This window comes from Olea europaea, unplaced genomic scaffold (genome assembly GCF_002742605.1).
Source record: "Olea europaea var. sylvestris unplaced genomic scaffold, O_europaea_v1 scaffold2757, whole genome shotgun sequence".
Lineage (NCBI taxonomy): Eukaryota > Viridiplantae > Streptophyta > Magnoliopsida > Lamiales > Oleaceae > Olea > Olea europaea.
In genome coordinates this window covers 77,393-82,973 of record NW_019246016.1, presented here as the reverse complement: position 1 = coordinate 82,973, position 5,581 = coordinate 77,393, and positions in this window count along the sequence as shown.

Sequence of the window (5,581 nt, the reverse complement as noted above, 5' to 3'; positions counted from 1 at the left end):
ACCTAGTACTAGCCATCATAACAATCTAAGGAAGATAACTGTTAACATTATCGTATATAAAGATTTTGAGGAATTAGCACAATATATACCTCCTAGGAAATACCAAGAACATGAAATCACTATACCAAAACAGATAATGCTTGATTTCCACAAACAAGTTAGAGAAATTAATTCTAAAGGAAAACTAATAAGAATAAATAGTGTCAGCTTAGAAGAATGACACCCTTATTAAACAAGTACAGAACAAAAAGATATTTTCAAAATTTGATTGTAAGTCAAGGTTTTGGCAAATCATGCTTACAGAAGAAAGTAAACCACTAACTGCATTTAGTACCCCCAATTCTTCAGGACAATACGAATGGAATGTAATGCCATTGGGTTGAAAAATGAACCACAGATATTCCAAAGAAGAATGAATGAGATAATCAAACCAATTACTCATTTCTGTATTGCATATGTAGATGATTTACTTATTCATTCAAATAACATTGATGAATATATTGAACATCTTAAGAAATTTTGTTATATTATGAAAAAACATGATATTACACTTTCTCAAAAGAAAGCTGAGATAGCTAGAGCAGAAATTGAATTTTTAGGATTATTTATAAAAAAAAAAAAAAAAGGAGAATTACAATTGAAGTCTCATATTGGAGAAAAATTTCAAGAATTTTCGGAAGAAATCAAAGATAAGAAACAATTACAAAGTTTTCTTGGTATATTAAATTATGCTGAAAGATTCATTGCAAATTGTGTCAAATTGAAAAATTATTTGCTTCCAAAATTAAGAAAAAATATTATGTAGTCTTGAGAAAAAAAAGATTGTGAAAATATAAGGAAAGTAAAAGAAGAGTTAAAGGTATTACCTAAACTTGTAATACCTTTTTTTCAGTTTTTCAATCCTATTTTCTGTTGTCATTTTTAAAACTGTAATTGGTTTAAATTTTTCTGTACTCCAACATCCACCATGCTGGGTTGAGGAAATCTGATGGTTTATATCTGTATATGCTATTGTAACAGTTTTATTTATTTTAGGTGTAAATATTTTATGTGCACAAGGTGTTGTAAACATATATTTATCAATATATTATGTAAATGGTGCATATTTTATTGGTATCTGGAGATTGAAAAGTGGATGAAAACTTTCCACTATTCAAAATACAACAAGATAAATTTTTATCCAGGAGCACCAGCCAACTGGGTTCGAAATTGTTTTGAGATAGGAAATATGCTTTGTATATATCCTAGCAAAAATCTTAAAGAGATAGCTCAGCTTCCAGCCAATATCAGGAAAGCTGTTAAAAGATATACTGAAGTCATCAAAACCACAAATATATATATCAGATTTCATTCAACAACTATGGAATGGGATCCCGTTTTTGAATATATGCATCCATCGTTCCATGTGATAAAAATGGGACTTACAAATCAACATTTTTTACCAACCAATCAAAAGGTTGTTAAAAATGGATATCAAGATATTTTAAATATGATACCTTACAGAAGAGCAAAAGGGTACAAAGAGATATTTGAACATGTAACTCAGATAATTACTGAGAAAGAAAAAATATAAGTTTATCCATCTGAATATCATATTATCTATTCCAATGCAAGGATGGCCACCAAGGAAGAAGATATTTGTTATCTCGACTCTGAATGTATGTTCAATAAATCCAAAAGATGTATATGTTTTCTATTTATTAAATTGTATTGCTAAATCTGTAATTTTCATCCATGTTTCAATAGCTTTATTTTTATCTACACAGTCTAGATCTAACCATATACCTGTTGTATGGATTGGTTCATTATAAGATTTTATTGGGTTTATTTCTTTTATGGACTGTTTTCTTACATTTTCAGTGTATCTTTTCTGTGTTTTTCTATATTGGTAAATACCATCCTTATCAGGCATTGGGGTACCATAAGGATAATCTTGTTCTTCATCACTACTGAATTCTACTTTTATATTCTGACTTGAAGATGGATTAGTGTTCATCTTTGTATTTTCCATTTTTTCAGTTAATTCTTTTAACTGTTTTTTATATTCTCCATACTCTTCACCTATACATTTTAAGAATTTTTGTTCTATTTCTTCTACATCTGTAATCATATATTGTTTTTTTCCATGTTTTTTCCCTTTTTGTTTTTGTGTTATCCTAAAATCTTGAGGTGGATTAATTATAATCCTATCTTTTCCTACTTGTAGATTATATTCTATATTTTCTAATCTTTTGTGTATATTCTCAAAACTTTCATTTGTTGTATTTTTAGGTAAATAGGGATAACTAAATTTTTTATGTTTTTCAATTTTTTTCAAAAATTCTCCAATTATACTTTCTTCATCTACAATATTCATCATAATTTTTGGTTCGTAACATGGCTCTGATACCATTTCATCGGAGTATGCGGCGGAGGGGTTAAAATTTTTGAGCCAGTTAAAATCTTCATAAGTATTTAAAATATCACAATAGAATTTATAAAATTCACTATTTTTTATTAATACTTTTTCTTCAATAATTATATTTAGTTCTTTAATTCTTCTTTTCTGGTTAAGAATTATTTTTTGTATATCATTTTTGGTTTTGATTGCTCCTTTATCTATATAAGCATTTTTATGTTTTAATTTTAGATCTAACTATTCGGTATAGAAACTTTTCAGATCTTCTTTTAAATAGTTTAATTTATTATCTGTTGCATTTCTTAGATCAATAAATTTTTTTATAATATTTGGGTTCAAATTTATTAAATATTTTTTATCTATATTTCTTTGAGGACCTAATTGAAGGTTTTTATACATTGTAGTGGCTTTGGTTGCAATTTTTCAATAAGGGGTATTTTCAAAAAAATTATTGTTCAAAGGCTATTCTTCAAATGTTTATATTTTTTGGTCTAATCTTACAAAACTCTCTTTTATTTACGCTATCAAGAGGTATTTCCTCCTTTTATACTACCGCGTACCACTTAAGTTGCCAAGCCCATGTTTAAGCCCAACTTTTGTGAAAATATGTATGGCTGAACAAAGCAGAAATCACATCAAAGCAAGTGTTTAAAGACCACTATTTTTAAATCAGGTATGAAGTTTAATTGAGCAAAAATCAAATATTCAATCAAAATTATTCTCTCTTATCTTTCACCCCCACACGCTCTCTCTACCATTCTCTCTACCTTCTATTTATTTTCATCGATCGCTAGGCCTTTCTTCACTGGTGTGAGCTTTGATGGTGCTCTTATTTGACAAAGCTTAATCGACATTGCGTGCGACATCACAGTGGCCAGTTCGTCGACTCAGTGCTTTTCGATGATTGAGCATTCGCTGTTATGAAGGAGTGCTTTCCGGTTGTAGATCTGGCTGCTATGAAGTGACGTAACCTATTCAGATTTCTATTACAAAATTTAACTTTTGCATATTCTATTGTGGCTGCATATAGCTGGTCATAATTTGGTGTGTTGGTGGTTGTTAATGTTAGGTAAAGGTGGCGGTGGTGGTGGTAATTGTGGGTTTTAGGTAGTGGCAGTGAGTCGGGTGATTTGAGAAAATCTTTTTGTTTTGTGTTCTTTTGTTTCCTAAAAGACTCGAAATCGGTAATCTGCTCTTGGATTGAGAAAAACTAGTGGTGGATGTGGTGCTGGGTTGGGGTGGGGGTTGGTCACAACTGATTAAGTTTTTGTGATCAAATTTCTTAAATATGTGACATGTTAAAGTGTATGAGTTACATGTCAAAACGTATAGATCACAAGTCAAAGATTCAAGAGAATTGGTTATGGGCCATTGGATCAAGTCACAGGTTATGGATCCAAGAGATTTGTTCACTTGCCTTTAGATCAAGTCACGATAACTTGAAACATGGCACATGTCAAAGTGCACAAGTCGCAGATCATGAATTCAGGAGTTTTGGCACAAACCCTTCAAGGGCAATTAACTCAGATCATAGGTCACATGTCAAGTGCATAGCTCATAGATGAATTCAAGAGATTTGATCATAGACCATTGGCTCAAGTCACATGTCATAGATCCAAGAAATCTGGTCACATGCTATTGATTTATTTGACCGTCCAGATTGTTCAAAAGTTCAATTAAGGAGTTATTTTTCAATTTTCAATTATCCAAATTGCTCAAGTCACATGTCATATGAAGTTGTTTTTCAATTTTCAATTATACCACTTAGTCATGAATGAAAAGATGACCAATGGTCGACGATATCCATTCACCATTGAAGAAGTCACGACGATGTGAATGTCAGCGAGTGAATGCCAACAGTAGAATGGGGGCAGTTGTTTGTTAGGGTGGGTGTGGGTAAATAATTTAATGTGATAATATTATTATTTAAAATTAAAACAAAAACCTAATTTTTGAATTTTGAAATTTAATATTTGGAAATTGATCTGTTACATACTTAATAGTTGAGATGTGACGTTTTCCCTAAACAACACTCTTGAACCGAATCGACCTGACTTGAACTAGATTGAACCGAACAGATTGATTCTTCTTAAGTAAAATACTCGGTAGGGTATCTGAATTGAAAATCGACAGGTTCGGTTCATTCTCGATTCTAGATCAAGAATCGAAGAATCAAATCTTCCTACTTTAAAAAAAAAAATTTATTTATTTTAAATAAGCATTTTTAAGGAATTAATTTAATCCAAATACAAAATATTATTTTTTCTATTTCTGATTTTCAATCCGAACACAATTTAATCAAACTGACCTTAATTTTACTCAAATTTATTATTTTATCATAGTGTCGTTTCTACAATTCTGGAGACATCGAATGTAAAATTCAGATATGCTTCTCTTCATTATTATGAATTCACAATCTTCCTCTTCCTATAATTTTAACAATCAAATCTACAAACTCAATAAAGAGAGACGCAAAAAATACGTAAGATTGGACTACGTTCTTTTTTAATAGCTAAGATTGAATATATAATTAGTTGAACTAATGGAGCATTATTGTAAATATTTAAAAATTTAATTATTGTATGAAACCCAAAAACAAAATCGAACTAAACTGGATGGAATCGAATTTGAACAATTTTATAATCAAATTTGGACCTGATGGTTCCATTTACTAAATATCTAAAAATTCGAATTATCGAATCAGACCATGTCCAACCCTAAAAAATGTTTTCTAAAATTGTGTGATTAAAAGATAAGGAAATTATTTTATATAAAAAATATGTGGTTAAAAATGAATTTTGAAAAAATGAGTTTCTTAAAAAAAAAAAGGTACCAAACATAGATTAAGGGGTTGTTTGAACCCCATTTTCTCCACCAAAAAAAAAAAAAGTATTTTGAAGTAGTGTTATGATAGAGAATGTATGATTAAAAAATAATGAAAAGTTTTGGATATGCATGTAATATTATTTTATTAAAAAATGTATAATTAAAATGATATCAAATTATTATTGAAAAATGTATTTTGATAAGAAAATGAAGATCAAACAAAGACTAAATATTAGCGGCTATGTTTGCCTAAAGTTATAGTTATCAACAACCCAAAAGGATCTTAGCCAATCATCAATTGTACGTTTGGCACGTGTTATTGAGTCAAAAAGGATGAATCAATTATTCCTTATCGAA